We start from the raw sequence: 20295 nt of genomic DNA, 5'->3' as shown, positions 1-20295 counted from the left end.
GGAAGGAAAACCTTTCTTTTCTCTCTGTCTCTCTCACTGTCTAACTCTGCCTATCAAAAAAAAAAAAAAAAAGTAAATCATTGCCTTCCTCTCAGTACCGTCACCACCACCACCACCACCACCCCAGTTTCCCTCCTGCCTTCTCCACAGATTTTGTGCTACTGGGAATCAGTATGACAGGTGTTAGCAGGAATTCTGCCATTTTAGTCACACAGTGGTTACTGTTTCCTAGGGCCTGCCCTAGGTGATTTATAGATACCAATTCATTTAATGTAGAGAACATGAGTTTGAATGCGCTTTACAGATCTATTTATTGATGAGGAAAGTAAGGACAAAGGCATTAAATAACCTGCCCAAGTTTATGGCCTTCTGTGGAACACAAGATTTGCTTTCAGGTAGACAGATTTCAGAGTCTGTGCTATTATCAAAATAATATCCTACATGCACATGCAAGCATATGTATATGTGAGTGTGATGTTTGCATGTATGTGTGTATCCAGGTGTCTTAATGGTATACATAGGTAGGATATAAGAATAATTTCACACTTAAAAACAAGTTTCAGTTTCTTGTGGTTATTTTTTTTCATTGCTTTTTGGAACCTTTTTTTGTATTCTTTTGTTTTCAAGTATCTGAAATACACTTTTTCAAATCACACTGTTATTAACTCCCTAACGTGCTTTCTTAAAGCCTCTTCTTAGAAAAGCATTTGAAACTCAGAATTCCCAAAAATCTGGAGTCTTCACCCAGACTCTTAAGTATTGGTAAGTTCTTTTGCATTATGTGTGTTGAAACACAGGGCTCATTTCACAGTGCTGAACCTTTGGATCTTCACTGCAATTACCACCACATTTTGAGGAGAGACAACCATGCCAAGGAAAATGAGATCATAAGGATATAATTCTAGTGGAGGGTAAGGCATAGATAGGATACCATTAATAAAGCTATATTGCAAAATCTCATTGTAAGATTTACCTAACATTTATAGATTATAAAAGTCTGGTTAAATATTTAGTAAAAGTTATTTAGCTTACAAGGAAGGAGACTGCAAAGAAATATTGAACTTCAAAAATTATAGAATCATTATATTCCATTCAACTAGACATCCTAATTAACATGCAATGTAATATAAAATAATTATAATGTCCTTTATTATTTTATGAACAAAATAAGATTCAGATTGATAGAGGATCCTCACTTTTAGCCTTCCTCCTGAAAGAGTTCAAATTTCTTTTAAATGTTGTTACTTTCAGGTAATTATTAACAATAAATTTTAAATAGTTCTTAAAAACTAACATGCGGCCAGTGTCGTGGCTCACTAGGTTAATCCTCCACCTGTGGCACCGGCACCCTGGGTTCTAGTCCCAGTCAGGGCGCTGGATTCTGTCCTGGTTGTTCCTCTTCCAGTCTAAGCTCTCTGCTGTGGCCTGGGAAGGCAGTGGAGGATGGCCCAGGTCCTTGGTCCCTGCACCCGCATGAGAGACCAGGAGGAAGCACCTGGTTCCTGGCTTCGGATCAGCGGAGTGCTGGCCGTAGAGGCCATTTGGGTGATGAACCAATGGAAGGAAAACCTTTCTCTCTGTCTCTCTCACTGTCCACTCTGCCTATCAAAAAACAAACAAACAAACAAACAAACAAAAAAAAAAACAAAAAACAAAAAACTAACATGCAAAAACTTGGTGATGTAGTTCCTGTAGACATAGGCTTATATCCAGACAGATGCATTATTTGGCATAATTATGGCTTCAGTTGCCAAATGTATCCTAATGGAAACACACAGACATACACTGTAGCATTACTAGAAAGAATCATCAATTCTCATGTTTTAACAACAGAGATTAAATTAAATACAAAGGGCCAGTACTGTGGAGTAAAAGGTTACACCTCCAACTGCAGTGTGTGCACATCCCATGTGGGCACCAGTTCAAGACCCAGCTGCACCACTCCAATCCAACTCCCTGCTAATGTACCTGAGAAAGCAGTGGAAGATGGCCCATTTGCTTGAGCCTCTGTACCCATGTGGGAGAATAAGAAAAAGCTCCTGGCTTTGAACTGGCCCAGCCCTGGCTGTTACAGCCATTTGAAAACTGAACTAGTGAATGGAGGATCTCTCTCTATCCCTTCCCCCTCTCTCTTTCTCTTTCTTCCTTTCTCTCTCTCTCTCTCTCTCTCTCTCCTTCTCTCTGCATTTCCACATTTTAAATGAATAAAATTAAAAAATTAAATATGTAATTTGTGCAGGACTTATTAACTAAATTACTTTGGGAAACTCATTTGTTTAATAATCATAAGCTAAAGAGCATGGTTAACTCAGTATTTCCAAATACTTATACCTAAAATATAATGAAAATGTAAAATACAGCTTTGAAGGTTGGGTAGCTAAATACAAAACAGCTTTCTGTATGTAATATCTATTACTACTTTGTGCACACTCTTGTTATTGTAAATATATTTTAGCAAACTTATCAGGTTTCCTCTATTTCAAAGACTCTAGCTGAAAATAAGTTACATTGCAAAACTTTAGAAACCATCCTTTCAAAATGAACTGAAATTGTTGGAATTAATAAAAGACAAGCAATTATTAAATACTTGTTAAATAATATACTTGTTAAATATACTTGTTAAAATCAACAAATATTAACTCATAAATGTCAAGCTTTATTTGTTTTCTCAGCATTGCTTTTTCTTGTCTTATTCTTACCATTTGAAATGGGCTTTCCCTCCAACTTTACTGTCTTTACGTATTTCAGACCTCAGCTTCAATACCAACTTGACAGAATTACTTTGCTTTGCTATGCTATCTAAAGTAACCCCCAATTCTCAACCTGAGACTTTATCATAGCCCCTGGCATCACCTCTTAAAAGCCAATATCCTCAAAGTTTGTTACGATTGCTTGATTGATTTAGAACACAGAATTACAGATAGGGAAGGTAAGGAAGGAAGTGTGTGTGTGTGTGTGTGTGTGTGTATCCCCAAGTAGAATATAAGGTCATGAAAACCGAGAGACTTTATATCTCCATAAGCTGAACTACAAGTGAAACAGAATGAGTGCCATATCAGTGAACTAAAAACAATCTAAAACTTTTGAAAAAGATATCTGGAGGGGATAGAGAGGGGGATATCATTGATGCCATAAAGTTAGTAACAAATCCTTGTGTAGTTTACCCACTTGTAGCTGATATCATTAGTCTCATTTATTCATAGGATATTTTGGTGTGTGTTTTAGGTAATTAAATCTGTGACTACAATGTGAACTTAAAGTATTTTCACAGTATGACATTTGATTTATTCTCAAAGGATTCTGCTATGAAGACAATTTTATAATTATGTAAAATTTTAAATGAACAAAAATGTGTTGCTTTTCATTGTCACATTAGAGAGATCTCTTCACATCCTGTTTATAACACTACTACTTTTAGTTTTCTTTTTTTTATTTATTTAAAGTGAGCAGATTCCATGAATTTCATGGATGTGATTCCAAGAATACAATGATACTTCCCTCTCCTTTCCTTTCTTTCCTTTGTTTTTTTTTTTTTTTTTTTTCTTTCCATTTTTTGGTGATAGCGTTTTACCTGAGTTTTTAACTCTGCATTTACCTGGATGCAGAACTCAGCATGTTGCCTGATTCATGGCCAGTGCATAACAAATCACTTTAAATGGATGCACAAGTGAAGAGAAGAATAACTATAGAATAGCCTTTTACTGTTTTCTCATTTTATAAAAAATCTGCTGGCCGGCGCCACGGCTCAATAGGCTAATCCTCCGCCTTGTGGCGCCAGCACACTGGGTTCTAGTCCCGGTCGGGGCACCGGATTCTGTCCCGGTTGCCCCTCTTCCAGGCCAGCTCTCTGCTGTGGCCCGGGAGGGCAGTGGAGGATGGTCCAAGTGGTTGGGCTCTGCACCCGCATGGGAGACCAGGAGAAGCACCTGGCTCCTGCCTTCGGATCAGCGCAGTGTGCTGGCCACAGCGCGCCAGCCGTGGAGGCCATTGGAGCGTGAACCAAAGGCAAAGGAAGACCTTTCTCTCTGTCTCTCTCTCTCACTGTCCACTCTGCCTGTCAAAAAAAAAAAATCTGCTTAAACCTTAAATGTCCTAAAGTACTTACGATCAATCTACTTTTTTAGAACAATCAAACAATATTTTGTATTTCAAGATGTAGATTCCAGCTCTTTATTCGATGTGGATAGACATTTTGTGACCAGTCCTCCAACTCTCCCACTCTCCGTAAGATTAGAGTTAAGCCATAGTACATACAGTACATATAGGTTATACAGTGTGCTAACTTCTGATATTTGTTGATTTTTGAGTTTATCTGTATTTTATGGTTTCCTTGTGGGATTTATTCTCTGCAAAATCCCTGTCCTCCAAATCCTGGATGTGCTTTTTGGAAAAATAAATATTTATTTGTTTGCTAGTTAAGGGCGAGAGATAGGAAGAATATATTACTATCTGCTGATTTACTCCCCAAATGCCCACAGTGACTAGAGCTGTGCCAAAGGTGATGCCATGATCCAAGAGTGCAATCCAGGTTTCCCATGGTCATGACAAGAACCCAATTCTTTGACCCCTCACCACTGTCTCAGGGAATCTACATTAGCAGAGAATTGGAGTCAGGAGCTAGAGGTAGGAAATGAAGCAGGTTGCTAAGATATGGGATATAGTCCATATCAACCACTAGGCCAAATGTATATGATGAAGCAATTGTGGGACTTCCTCCTGAGTTACTTCTCTCTCGAGATCTTGAATAGTTCAGAATGTTGTGATGATTTATCACATTCTGCTAAAACTGTCGCCTCAAGCAAGTCTACCGATCTAGATGGGTAACTCTGAGACAGGGATCTGTTGTTTAGTAATCTTTGTATCTTCCATGTAGTCAGCTCAGCCATAGATTTCTAAAGGATTTTGACTGGCAATATTGGATTCTATTGGTAGCACTTTCACATCATGGAAATGTGCTCTAGAATAGTTACATAATAATATTTCATTAAACATTTGAGAATAAAATTCTAAATTTTTCTATCAGTGTTCTACTTTTTTCTGGAAATCAAATGGCTTGTTCACAATGAACGATTGGCAAGATACAGTGCAAAATGAGAAATTCTTTGAGTGTAATAAATCATCTCTTACCTTACACCAAAATCAATTTAATCCCAGATTAAATAAATGAGGGGACTTCAAAATGGGAATTGTTTAATTCCATTTTGCATAAAATGTTTGACATTCTATTACACTGGTGTAGTTATTCTAATATAAAAATAAATAGAAAAATATCCAAGTATCTGTATTAAATAAGGAAATTTCAATGGAAAGGAAAAATACAGAAGAAAGATGCATTTTAATGCATAAAATATTTACCACCCATATCAAATGCTGTAAGATGAAATCATACCACAAACTGAGAACACAAATTTACCAAAAATCTTGATCAGTGTAATATATACAGCACATAAAACATATAAAAGATATGAAAGGCCGGCGCCGCTGCTCAATAGGCTAATCTTCTACATGCGGCGCCGGCACACCGGGTTCTAGTCCCGGTCAGGGCGCCGGATTCTGTCCCAGCTGCTCCTCTTCCAGTCCAGCTCTCTGCTGTGGCCAAGGAGTGCAGTGGAGGATGGCCCAAGTCCTTGGGCCCTGCACCCCATGGGAAACCAGGAGAAGCACCTGGCTCCTGGCTTCGGATCAGCGCAGTGCGCCAGCTGCGGCTGCCATTGGTGGGTGAACCAACGGCAAAAGGAAGACCTTTCTCTCTGTCTCTCTCTCTCTCTCACTGTCCACTCTGCCTGTCAAAAAAAAAAAAAAAGATATGAAAAAGCAATGAATAATTAGGTTATGATTTTAAGAAGATTAAGCTTATTAAAATGTTCAACTATACTTTTATCTAAAGTATATATATATATATATATATATATATATATAAATCTTAAAATGTCATGAATTTTTACCTGTGAAATTCACTATGATTTTCTATGACAATAATTCAGGGAAGATAGCAACACAATGAATGGATGTGTAACCACAATCCTTTAAGAAAGATGTCGATGTGTATGGTTGCACTAACTTTCACCCTTTACATACACATACATGCACACACCCTCACACACATGAGTATGATTTGTCTCACACAGAAGCAAACTTGATTCCTAAGTTGTTACATTCCCTTCCCTAGACATAAAACAGTTCCTGCATCTTCATTGATGGCTTTGGCATGTTGAGTACAGGTAGTCAGTCAGTTATATGGAGGAAAAAGACAACCTTAAAACTGTTGCCAAAAATTCTAGATTTTTTAAATTGCCAATTTCAACACAAAAACTGTTATTTGCTGAACTGATACATTTCCCCATGGGGCCAGCATTGTGGTTAGGCCACTGCCTGCCATGCCTCAATCCCCTGTGAGGACTATTTCCAGTCCCCGCTGCTCTGCCTCTGATCCAACTCCCTGATAATGCCACAGAGAAATCAATGGAAGATGGCCCAATTGCCTGCACTCCTGCATCCCACGTAGGGGACCCAAAGGAGTTTCGGCTCCTGGCTTTGGCCTGATCTAGCTGCAACATTCATGGTCATTTGATGAGTGAACAAGTAAATGGAAGATTCTCTCCCTCTCTCCCTCTCTCCTCTCCCTCTCTCCCTCTCTCCCTCTCTCCTTCTCTCCCTCTCTCCCTCTCCCCCTCCCCTTCCCTCTCCTCCTCCTTCTTTCCCCCTCCCCCTCCCCTTCCCCTTCCCTCCCTCTCCCCCTCCTTCCTTCTCCCTTCCCCTCCCCTTCCCCCTCTCCCTCCCCTTTCCTCCCTCCCTCCCTCCCTCTCTCTCTAACACTTTTTAAAAAGATTTATTTATTTATTTGAAGCTTAGAGTTACACACAGAGAGGAGGAGAGGCAGAGAGAGAGAGAGAGTCTTCCAACTGCTGGTTCATTCCCCAATTGGCTACAATGGCCGGAACTGCGCTGATCCGAAGCCAGGAGCTGGTGTCCATAAGGGATGCTGGCACTACAGGCAGCAGCCAAACTTGCTATGCCACAGCACAGGCCCCTGTAACACTATCTTTCAAATAAATAAATAAACCTTTAAATGCCTTTCCACAGAATTATAAAATACAGTTAGATGAACACATAATAAGTTCATGAAAAAAATGCAATTTAAAATAAATTATTTTGGTGCAAAACATTTTTACATCCATGCGTCTTTTTATCAAAATACACATATCAAAATACACATACACTCTTTTTGAAGAGTGCTACTTGTGATTCTTGTAAAATGGTGACTTGAAATTTGAATGGAATTAAGTAGCCCCTGTCCCACAATATGATTCAGCTGACTTTTGCTTAAATTTGCATAGGATGAATTTTTTTTTTTTTTTTTTTTTTGACAGGCAGAGTGGACAGTGAGAGAGAGAGAGAGAGACAGGGAGAAAGGTCTTCCTTTTTCCGTTGGTTCACCCCTTAATGGCCGCTGCAGCCTGCACGTTGCAGCCCGCACACCATGCAGATCCAAAGCCAGGAGCCAGGCGCCTCTCCTGGTCTCCCATGCAGATGCAGGGCCCAAGCACTTGGGCCATCCTCCACTGCACTCCCGGGCCACAGCAGAGAGCTGGACAGGAAGAGGAGCAACCGGGACAGAATCTGGCACCCCAACCGGGACTAGAACCCGGTGTACTGGCGCCGCAGGTGGAGGATTAGCCTAGTGAGCCGCGGCGCTGGCCATGAGACAAATTTTTGTAGACTTTTGCTTATAAAGGCATTTAGAAATTTTGCAGCTGTTTTCAACTCCCAAACAATAATACTTTTTTTCTAATAAAAGCTTTCTCAAGCAGAGCCCATCTAAAAGAAGTATATCCTTTAATAGATACATATATTTAAATCCTGTCATTATTTTAACACATGTAGGCCCCATCTCTCCTTTTTGTATCTTTGAATTTTTTGTTTCATTCTAATGATATCATAAATATTCTATAAAACATAATTTAAAGAATGGTGTGTTTTGTGTGAGCTCTCAGCAGGAAAAAGGAATGACGAGATGCATACTTTGAACTATGCAGAAAATAATTTTGTGGAGTTATTGTACCATGCTGGGTGTTAGAAGGTCTTTTAGATTTCACACTGGTATTATAATGATTTATAATATCCAAATGTTCTGAAGTGGCCATTCATCGAGCATCTTGTTATGCAAAGTAGTCACTGAGCTTTCTCCAAAGTCATATATTAATCACTTAGGTCAGGTACTCTGAGCAGCTGTTTCTAGGACTTTATGACCTATCTTTTTTTTTAAATTAAAACTATTTAAAAATCAAAGACCATGCCTTCATTTGCACAACTTTTGTACAATTATCCAGAAAGAAAAATCTGCAATATTTTGAATGGATGTGTGCATATTTTAGTAAATAACAGTCTAGTAAATAACACTAAATAATAATTACAGTGGTTAAGAGTCTCTTCATAAAAGTATATTATTGGCCGGCGCTGCTGATCAATAGGCTAATCCTCCACCTGCAGCGCCAGCACCCTGGGTTCTAGTCCTGGTCGGGGCGCCAGATTCTGTCCTGGTTGCCCCTCTTCCAGGCCAGCTCTCTGCTATGGCCCGGGAGTGCAGTGGAGGATGGCCCAGGTGCTTGGGCCCTGTACCTGCATGGGAGACCAGGAGAGGTACCTGGCTCCTGGCTTCGGATCAGCGAGAATGCGCCAATCAGCGAGAATGCGCCGGCCATTGAGGGGTGAACCAACAGAAAAAGGAAGATCTTTCTCTCTGTCTCTCTCTCTCTCTCTCACTGTCCACTCCGCCTGTCCAAAAAAAAAAAAAAAAAAAAGAAAGAAAAAGTATATTATTTTCCCAAAGTTCACAAATTTATATTCTAAAATATACATTTAGTTTTCTAATTTATGAAACAATTTGTATTTCTTATGCCACTGAAAAGAAGTGCATTTTCTTAGTGCTTTTAAGAAAAGCACACTCACTATTTTAGACATTAGAAAGTCTAAGAATTATATGAAGGTAAATAAATGGTCATGAAATCCATCAGAAGAATCCATTCTAAAAGCTTTGAACTTTAACATATCAAACATTTCTCAAATTATGGGCATTTGAGAAGTGAACCAGCAGAGGGGAGCTATCACTCCATCTTTTTGCCTCTGAAATAAATAAATAAAAACAAATAAAATTTAAAATATTTTAACATTGCTTTAAGTCATTTTTTAGAAATTAATTAATCCCAAAAGTGATATAAAAATGAATTGTATGCTTTTTTTTAATTTTTGTGTAGAGATCATTCTCTATATCCATGCAAGCATATGTGTTCTCGATGTTTATAAATATTTCTTTTTCTAATTTCTTTTATTATTTCTCATGTTATTACAAATAATACCTTTCTCAATTATATTTAATATTGATTATTACAAAGAAAAAACCGTCTTACAGGAAATGTAATATATATGATGGAAATTGACATTTGAGTTTTGTTTACAGCTCTTGTCTCTACTGTTGAGAAACAGTGCTTTTTTTCTTATTACTATTTGCTGAATTCTCTACCTAGTGAAGAGTTAAACTCATGATTATAGAATAAGCTCAAAGTGTATCTATGTAAAAATTGAAAGAATAGGAGAGAAAGGAGAAGGGAGGGTGAGAAGTATGGCTGTGCTCCTAAATCTGTATATATGAGCTACATGAAATTCGTTCACCTTAGAAAAGTGAAAATATTGAAAAAGTGGTCTTGGTTTTTAATGATTTATTTATTTGTTTGAAAGTATAGTAATAGAGATTGAAAAAAAAAAAAATCTTCCATGTGTTGGGTTACTTTTCAAGTGGCCAGAATAGCAGAGACTGGGCCAGGCTGTAGCCTGGAAACTCCATCTGAGTCTCCCATGTGTGTGGCAGGAACCCAAGAATGTGGGCCATCACCTGCTTCCTCCCAGGAGCATTAACAGGAAACTGTATAGGAAGTGGATTAGCCTGGAATCTCCCTGGCACTCTGACATCAGATGTGGGCTTCCCAAGTAACTGCTTAAGCCTCTACATCACAACACCTGCTGCAAAAACTAATTTTACATGACTCTTTGTCTACTTAACTTTTCAAGTATTCAGCAGTTTGGGTGTAAGAAATAAATTTGGGGATCAGGTGCTGTGGTGTAGTGGGGTAAGCCACTCCCTGTGATGCTGGCATCCCATATGAGTAGCCATTCAAATCCTGGCCACTCCACTTCCTATCCAGCTCCTTGCTGATGTGCCTGGGATGGCAGTAGAGAATAACCCAGGTGCTTGGGCCCCTGCACCCAATTGGGAAACCTTGAGAAGAGTCCTGGACCCTGGCTTTGGTCTGGCACAGCTACAGCCAATTGAGGGGTGAGCCATCGGATGGAGGATCTCTCTGTCTCTTATCTCTCCCTTTCTCTGTGGTTGTACCCTTCAAATAAAATAAATAAATCTTAATTAAAAAGAGAGAGATTTGGGCTGGTGTTGTGGCACAGTGAGTTAAACTGCTTCCTGTATTGTTGGCACTCAATACGTGCACTGCTTCCAATCCCAGCTATTTTGCTCTGATCCAGCTCCTTGCTAATGCACCTGGGAAGGCAACAGAAGATGGCACCAGTACTTGGATTTGTGCCAAGTGGGAGACCTGGATCAAGATTCAGGTCCCTGAAGCTGACCTGAGCCAGTTCTGGACATTGCTCCCATTTGGGGAGTGAACCAGCAGATGAAAGATACTCCCGGGGCCGGCACCATGGCTCACTTGGTTGGTCCTCCACCTGTGGCACCGGCATCCCATATGGGCTCTGGGTTCTAGTCCCTGTTGCTCCTCTTCCAGTCCAGCTCTCTGCTGTGACCCGGGAAGGCAGTGGAGGATGGCCTAAGTGACCTTTCTCTCTGTCTCTCTCTCTCTCAGTGTCTATAACTCTACCTGTCAAAAAAAAAAAAAAAAGATACTCGCATTCTCTCACTTTATCTCTGTTTCTATCCTCTCCTATAACCCTGTCTTTTAAATAATTAAAACTTTTTAAAAAGATACATCAATAATTAAAGGTGTTCTTTAACTTCAAGGAAGTTGATCCAGTAGGGAAAAGCAGCAACACCCAAAATGTCTTAAGGTTTGTGTTGCATTATCATGAAATTGTTTTTCCTTTGATAAAGTGTAGATACAAAAATTTTGATATTAGCTAATAATTGTATAGTGTAAACAAAATGAGCTCTAAAAATTAAATGGACTCAAAAGTCACTTTCAATCTATCTGTAGCTGTTCTTCATTGTTTTAAACCTATTTTCCATACCATGAAAAGACATCATGTCATTGAAGAGAATTTCTTCCATGCTTTCTTGTTAGGAAATTTCTGCACTAACAGACACTGATCATACTAAAGAATATGCTGAAGGAGATGATTTTTCATTTCATAAGTAAAGATTTAACCTAGAGCACATGGCTATATGTGTTCTGTAGGTTAAGTTTTAAGTCTAGTATGTCACATCTAAAATGCGCTTTCAAAATTGCAAGATTTGCTTTTCAGTAATTATGATGATTTCATCTCAGACATAAGTGTAATTTATAAAAGAAGCTACTCATCTGTTTTGCACTTGAATAAAGACTGTTTCTGATATGGTATTAACCAGTAACTCTATCCTACAGGAAAATGGAAATATCATTCACCAGAAAGAACTGAAGTTCTCAGACCCAGCGGATGACAGAAGGACAACACCAGAGGGTGAGCTATATTTATGTTTTGCTTGAAGTTGTATCCTTTATATTTTCCTTCTCCCTTAAAAAATACACTGCATCTATATTTCACATTAAGTATGCTGTCTATGCAGTTTAATTTCTTGGCATCGCTCCACTTCCCGAACAGATATGCTCATGTGTTCTGTCTGATTCATTAGAACCAGAAAGAGAGGAAAAAGTTAATCATACAGTTTATAACAGGCAATCCCCAGAGAAGTGATTTCTCCTTTAATACATTTAAAACAAGCACCCTTCTCCCCAGTTTGGATTTATTATTCTTCATTGATTGTCTCATTCTCTGGGAGGACATTCTGGCAGTAAAGTAGTAGACACATTGCATCCATCATCTTGTGTCAAAGAGCCATCAGGTCGATGGCTCTTTTTGAACTTTGTTGTTGCAGAAAACCATAGCTGAGTATTATAGGGAGAAGTTTGACATTTTCAGCATGAAAATCAATTTTCTTTTATGTGTTTCTGAAGTGAGGCTTCTGCTCTGATTTCAAAAGAAATAGCTTTTAGAACTTTGGAGTAACAAAAGAGGAATTAAGATAAAATTTGACTAACAATTGCTTCAATGAAAAGGAGGGGAAAAGTATTTTAGTGACCTAATAATATTTGAAATCTGTGGAAATAGAGTTAGGTATAGAAACGTACAGAAATTGATACAGAAATAGGATGAATTCTACCAAATTAAAGTGGGAATGAGTGAAATTTATAATTAAAGAGCTCAGTCAACACTGGAACATTATATTTTAGAAAATCGAATGTTCTTAAAGAGGAAACATGTAGTTATAATTAGCATTATGAGATCTATACATATCGTGTGCACATACACGTGACTGCTTATCTTGTGTCTGACTCCTGGCAGAACGTAGGCTCCAGTAAAATACAGAAACTGTCCTTTTGCCTTCAATGTTGTTATAATATATAACTGTATGTTATGTGCTGTGGCAAAATTGGCACTCCATAGTTATACTGTCCTTGAGACTTTATATTTTTAATGTAACTATAAATGTGACAAATGTTTTCTTTTTTTGTACATAAGCTCTTTTAGGAAGAATAGGTTCGTTCTTGTTCTTTTAAGATCTATTGAACAATACAGGATATGGGACCAATAATGGAGTATTATATATGTCAGAATCATTGAGAGTGAATTTCAAATATCCTGATCATAAAAATATTAAATATCTGCAATGATGGCCATATTGATTAGCTTAACTTCAGTCATTCCTCACGGTATTAAAACTTATAGCATCATTTTGTATCCCATAAATATATACTACTGTAATTTATCAATATATAATAAAAATTTCAAAATCACAAAGATTAGTTTAAATAACAAAATGTCATAGTTTTATAATGCAAACAAAAAGCCGGCGCCGCGGCTCACTAGGCTAATCCTCCGCCTAGCGGCGCCGGCACACCGGGTTCTAGTCCCGGTTGGGGCACCGGATTCTGTCCCGGTTGCCCCTCTTCCAGGCCAGCTCTCTGCTGTGGCCAGGGAGTGCAGTGGAGGATGGCCCAGGTGCTTGAGCCCTGCACCCCATGGGAGACCAGGAAAAGCACCTGGCTCCTGGCTCCTGCCATCGGATCAACGCGGTGCGCCGGTCGCAGCGTGCCGGCCGCGGCGGCCATTGGAGGCTGAACCATCGGCAAAAGGAAGACCTTTCTGTCTCTCTCTCTCTCTCTCTCTCTCTCACTGTCCACTCTGCCTGTCAAAAAAAAAAATGCAAACAAAGCCATAATTCAGTAATTCAGAAACTGTGGGAGATATATAAATCTACTGAAGTTTTAAAAGTGCTATAGGTCAATTTTTTTTATTTAAAGATATCTACATAACTGTAGTCATATATATATATGATGCTTCATATTGCTCATAAGGGCACTTATGACTTGTTTTTCTTAAATTTATTTATTTATTTGAAAGGCAGAGTGACAGAGAGAGACAGGGGGAGAGAGAGAGAGATACAGATACAGAGATATCTTCCATATGCTGGCTCATTCTCAAATGCTGCCATGGCCTGGACTGGGCCAGACCCAAGCCAGGAGCATGAAACTCCTTTTGGAATTCTCCAATGGGTGCAGAGGCCAAGTACTTAGACCATATTCTGCTGCTTTCCCTGGTGCAATAGCAGGGAGCTGGATTGGAAGTAGAGTAGCTAGGAGTCGAATTGGTGTTCCATTATGGGATGCTGGTGTCACAAGCTAAGGTTTAGTCCACTGCACCAACACTTTGGCCCCCTGAATTATTATGCAACTATATTTCAGAAAATTTTCATGCTAAAGATCTTGTAAATTTTTTTAAAATTGTGATTATATTTTGTTGATGAGTGTGCAAAAGCATGGAAAGAATGAGACTGATTTCATGTCCTAAAATTCCTCATAATTTTTACTTTAATATTTATGATAAATTTAATTTCAAGTTATTCAGATAAAACACAGTGCTAGTAGCTTGTAATATAATGACAATCTAATATAATTAATAACACAGATTTGCATATATAGGATTGGTTGATGGATGGATGGATAGACAGATATTTAGATAATCCTAAACCAGTATCAAAATTTCCAGCCCAAACATTTTCATGTGCAGTAGTTCTTAGTTCTCTACCCTTTAGTTTAATAAATCCATTTGGAGTGTCATTCATGAGTACCGTCCCACTCCATGTACAGGGTAGGAATGTGATCCAATGTTGACCAGGAAACTTGAGGCCATTGTATCTCTAATTTATTGGAGATTAAGAATAATTTTTCATAAAAAAAGAAATGAGACATATTTTAGTTTCTTTTTTAAAAATTTTTGAAGATTTTTTGTCCTGAAAACATTATAAAGAAAATCTATTTCTTTCTGTAAGCAATGCTATGCTATTAGTACTTTTGTGTGCTGAGTGTGCAAGAATACAAATGAAGCACTTTAGTAATTTGGTGAAAATATCCTCAATATATATTATCTTTCTAAAATGTTACCTTCCCTTTTATTCAGATCACATTATTTTTTCTTAAAGTGGTTTGTAATTCTCACTTAACGTTTCCATACCCTCTTTGTAATCAAACATTATATTACATAAATATGTATATCAGGTAAGTTTTTTCAAAGACAGTCTTACACAGATACGTACTATTAGTAGTATTCTCAATTATACTAATATTCGCGGAAACAAAACATCAGCAAAAGAGAATATTTTAAAAACTATCAAAAATGACAGCAATTGATGCGGTGGTTAAGAAGCCAGTGCTGCGGTATAGAGGATAAAGCCACGGCCTGCAGTGCCGGTATCCCATATGAACACTATTTTGAGTCCCGGCTGCTCCACTTCCAATCCAGCTTCCTGCTAATGTGCCTGAGGAAACAGTAGAAGATGGCCCAAGTCCTTGGGGCCCTGCACCCACGTGGGAGACCCTGGCTTTGTATCTTCCCAGCTTTGGCTGTTGTGGCCATCTGGGGAGTGAACCAGCAGATGGAAGACCTCTTTCTCTGCCTCTACCTCTAACTTTCAAGTAAATACATAAATCTTAAAAAAAAAAAAAAAAGGCCACTTAGGATGCCCACATTGCATATTAAAGTTCCTGAGTTCTATTCCTAGTTCCACTCCCAATTCCAGCTTCCTGCTGATGTGCATCTTGGGAGTAAACAGGTATAGCTCAAAAAGTTGGTCCCTGCCATCCACATGGTAAATGATTATTAATTTCCAGGCTCCTCGCTTCAGCCTGGCCCAGGCTCAGCTGTTGCAGACATTTGGGGATAATCAAATGTTGAAGGATGGGAGATCTAGTCTCTTCTCTATATGTGTGTTTCTCTGCCTTCAAGTAAATAAAATAAAAATTGTTTTTAAATCAATAAAGAAATTCTACATGGAATTGTTATAGCCCAGTTACACCATTCCCAAACTTTCATAAAATGTTCACTTGAGTTTGTGAAGTTCTCGGGATTTCTTTTGTGTATTTTTTTTTCTGATTTAAGTTTAAGTCCTATAATACCAATCAGAAGTACTGATATCCAAACTTGGGCCTGACTCCAAAGCTGTGGTATCTTCTACTATAGTATGCTGCCTGTCTGGCCTGGGTTTAGAGTAAATAAGTTACATGACTTATAAACCGGAGGGTGTAGATATTCACATGTTGAATATAACTTTGCAATATAATCTTTAGTAGACTTTTTAGAGTAATGCATGCAACAACAAAATCAAAATATTTTTATATATCTACTCTTAGGTCAAATGAATGCAATAACTAAATGTGTGCCTAACTCTAGGACTTTTCTATGGTATGGTATCTTCTTAATCATCTGTATGCTTATTCACGTTGAAGACACATATTTCTTTTATAAGGAGGATAACTGAGGCTAACTATGTTGCCAAAGGGAATATACTGAGGGTGTTGAAGAAACAGTAATTCAATATCAATAAGAAAATATAGAAAGCTTGTTCCACCCTTAACAGTGTTTATAATTGTGTCATCCATCATGTTAATATATCTAAAGCCTGGTATTCTGGGATCCATTTAAATGAAACTAAATAATTTACGTCCAAGATTATAGATTCTCCCCTCAAGTACGTTTGCTACAGTCTTGATGTTAATTAGCCAGATAGCTCAAATAATTACCACCTACCTTGTTTATAGTGCATGGAATGCAGTAACTTCTACCTTAAGGGATCTTGAATGGTCCTTTAATCATAGGTCAGGGCTGTGTTCTAAGTACTTTAATTGTATCACAGAAAAGTGACTTGAGTAATAGGTGAACTCTCAGAGTTAAATATTATCAGATAAGGGCAATCATTTGAAAGGGAAACCAATTTACTTCAACAATTTTTTTGTCCTCTTAAAAATCAGCTTTTGCCCAACTGGCTAGGCCTGAAAAGGTATAATCATTTAAGACAATTTTTTATTTTCAACATAATTTCAAAATTCAGGTAGAAAAACACAGAAATTTGTCATACAGAATAGAAATCAAAATTCTGCAAAGTACTGCCACAAAGAAAATCTAAATTCTGTTTCTGTAACTTTTGGAGTTATTGATTTTTTTAAACTAATTTTTCTTAACTAACTGATTCTTGAGAGAGAGAGAGAAGAGCACAGGAAGACAGACAGGGAGAGAGAACTCTTTTCTGCTAGTTCCCTCCTGAAATGCCTACAGTGGATGTGGGTGTGTCTGGGAAGGCAGGAGCCAGGAACTGAGAACTGAATCCAGTTCTCCCCCATGAGCAGCAAGAGCCCAGTTACTTGAACCATCACCATTGCCTCCCAGGGTCTGCATACACTGGAAACAGGAGTCAGGAGCTGGAGCCAGGTATGAAACAGTACTCTGATGTGTAACACAGGCCTCCTGCTTTAACATCTTAATTGTTAAACTAAATGCCTTCCCCGAATTATGTAACTCTCCTATGAATAAAAGTTTGCAAACTTTTTTCTATAAAGGAATGAATAATAAGTATTTTAGGTTATACAGGCCCTGATTTATGTGTTAACTACTTAACATTGCTTTTGTAGCGCAAGAACAGTCTTAGATATTGCACAAGTACATTGCTATGTTCCAATAAATTTTTTAAAGTATATTTATTTATTTGAAAGTCATAAAGTTACACAGAGACAGGAGAAACAGAGAGAGAAGTCTTCCATCTGCTGGCTCACTCCCCAATTGGACACAACAGCTGGAGCTGTGCCCATCCAAAGCCAAGAGCCAGGATCTTCTTCCGGGTCTTCCATGCAGGTGTAGGGTTCCAAGGACCTGGGGCATCTTCTACTGCTTTTCCAGGCCATAGCAGAGAGCTGGATCAGAAGCAGAGCAGCCAGGACTCAATCCAACACACATATGAGATGCCCACACTGCAGGTAGCGGCTTTACCTGTTACACCACAGCGCTGGCCCTTGTGTTCTAATAAAATTTTACCAAAACAGTCATTGGGCTGGATTTGGACTGTGTATTGCAGTTTACCTATTCCTGTGAATAATATGTGAAGGTCGCTTTTAAAAACTGTTATGGGAAAAAAAAAAACTCTATATATTCCTAAGATTACATACCAAAAATTAAACTTAAGGAAGAAAGTCCAGTATATTTTTCTGCTATCAAAAAAAATGAAGAAATTATGTTGGAGTAGAGTGTGAGAAATGATATCTCTTTCTATAGAGAATTCAACTCTATCATCCCTGGTACTGTAGCTGTTTTACCATTACCGTATTGTGCTAGGTACTGCATGACTAAACAAAATGAGTCATGTACTCTTCCAGCCTTCAATGAGCTCAACGGCCCCTTGGAGTGATGATGATAGTTTTCCAGAGTTTAGGGAATACATATGAGAATATGACCAATGATGTGATGGTAATGCCCGTTGAGGAGTTAACAGTTTTTCCAAAGATATTACATAGAGGAATTATTTTTGTTACAGGTATTCGGTAAGACTTGACATAAAACATATTGTTGTAGATATCTTGAAAAAAATCTCTAGACTGCAGTGTGCAGTGCTACAGAAGAGAGGGCGATGAGAAAGTGATGCTGTTACACTCGAGAGCATAAACCTGTGAAAGGAGGCAGGGAGAGGGAAAGCAAGTTTCCTAGGCAGGAAATAGGCTCTTGGAAGGAGATTGCAGTGTTAGTCTGAAAAGTAAGTCTGTATCAACAGGACTTGAAAAAGCACCAGGGGGTTAATGGCAATTCCAAAGCCTGAAGGATGTGCGCATGGTAGTGACACCATTTTTCTTGGATTAAAGAGCACTCATTTGCACTCAGGTGAGAATGGTTTTGCCTGGGGTTGCTACTTATCTTGTCTATTCTGTTTCACACAGTTTGGAGAGTTAGAAGCCAAAAAGGCTTTATCTGGGTATTTCTACATTGAATGCACATGAGTAACAGCAAAACTTGTATCACTGTCTACTCCTGGACCTCACAAATCCATGTGGCAATTGCTAGGTATTTTCAGTGCCTGTGTATCAGGGCTACCACCTCACAATGCCATCACCTTTCTTTTAGGTGGCTGGATTGCTGCTGCCTCTTCAGTCAATGTGCCTAAACTTAGGAAAGAAAAAGGGAAAAGCCACACCCACGATGCAAACCTTCACTTGGGGAGAGCTAAGCAACCCAGAATGGATCACATGGCCAGTCCTTGCTGCAGGACAAACAGGGAAAACAGCGATTTGGTTTCATTATTTTAATTTCACTCTTTTCGTTCTAGTAATGGGGCAGGTGAACATGTAGAAGAGGATTCAGAGTAGCTTTAAAGATGCCCACACACATCCATATTTAAATTTGTAGGTATTACAAGAGAAATTTCAGAAGTACAGAAGACGATCTTAGAGTATATATTTAAGTCATAGATTAATAAATGTAATTTGGGAAATTTATTCAGAGAGAAATGAAAAGTTAACTGTATTTTGGAAACAGCTAAATAAAGTATTTCATCACATCTGTATGTTGCAAATGGGGCCCATTAGACTATGATGAGAATAAAAATTTTAACATATTTCCCATCTGAAACCTCATTAGTGCCTTTTTAGATTTCATACTTATTTACCGGCCATGAATTTTAATTCTGAAGTGGCATAAAACTTTTGAGGACCTTGCTGTTAGAAGATCTGAAATATAATCCCAAACCCAGCATTTGCTAGCTTTTTGGCTGTCTTGAAGTCACTTAGCCACCCAGGACATCAGCCTCCCTTTCATCATTTCTAAAATGAGGATAATAATAATTGGCCTTCACACTGTGTAGGTCTGTTGTATGGCCCAAACGAGGTGGTATTTTTTATAATTGCTTCATCATCAGTGAACACTCGAAGGCTTCTGTCCTTAATCTCTCTCTCTCTCTCATTTTCCCCTCCATCCTGTTTTGTGTATATCCATATAAAAAGCTGCCCATTCCCACGTTGGATATTATGTTACCCTACAGATATACACAGTGCCTCTGGCAGCTTGTGTCACACAGTTTGTTTTTTACTTCCACCAAATTGCATCCTGCTGTTAGGTGCTGCTTCTATAATGGTTACATCTATTTCTCACTTCACAAGCTGCTATCTCTGACCCCAGACTCTGAAAGTTTGTCAGATAGAATCAGCTCAACCTAGAGTTTCATCTATCAAAATTAGGGAAATTGGTAATAAAGACACTTCTGTCTTGGAATATTAGCAAATGATATACCGACTCTTGGGTCATTAGGAATGAAAAGCATTCTGAGATGAAGTAAATATGGAATGCATGGTGTCAACAGTGTTCGTCCACATGCCCCACTGAAAACCGCTTTACTTCTGTTTCACATCTGTTTGCATCTGTTATATCGGTATAATCCCCCAATATTAATGTCTATAATTTTAGATAAAACATAGAAACCTAGCACTCATCCATACTCATATATTTCATTCCTAAGACTGTTGAATTTGAAATCTAGAAGAAAAATTATATATATATATTATTTATAGTTTTAAACATGAACTACTTTCAAACTAAAATAGTAAATTTACCAGCAATTTATATATTTATATGTAATATATTTAAATGATTTTATATGCGCATCTCATCTATATTTGTTACTTTCACATATGTATTATAATGCTTCATAGAGAAAATAATTAGAAAAACATAACTCAAATTGTGTAAGAAGTAGCATCACATTAA

General features: G+C 38.2%; 1 protein-coding gene across 1 annotated transcript in view; it reads left to right on the top strand.

The window, feature by feature from the left end:
* LOC100356485 (protocadherin-15) overlaps positions 1-20295 on the top strand; it is a 1660811-nt gene that overhangs the window by 421695 nt on the left and 1218821 nt on the right. Inside the window, 1 exon segment of the mRNA XM_070057681.1 lies at positions 11607-11682. The gene's annotated coding sequence lies outside the window, so the exon portion shown is untranslated.

Source organism: Oryctolagus cuniculus, chromosome 15 (assembly GCF_964237555.1).
Source record: "Oryctolagus cuniculus chromosome 15, mOryCun1.1, whole genome shotgun sequence".
NCBI lineage: Eukaryota > Metazoa > Chordata > Mammalia > Lagomorpha > Leporidae > Oryctolagus > Oryctolagus cuniculus.
The sequence above is the reverse complement of the archived record's forward strand: the minus strand, read 5'-3'. Positions and strand labels throughout refer to the sequence as shown.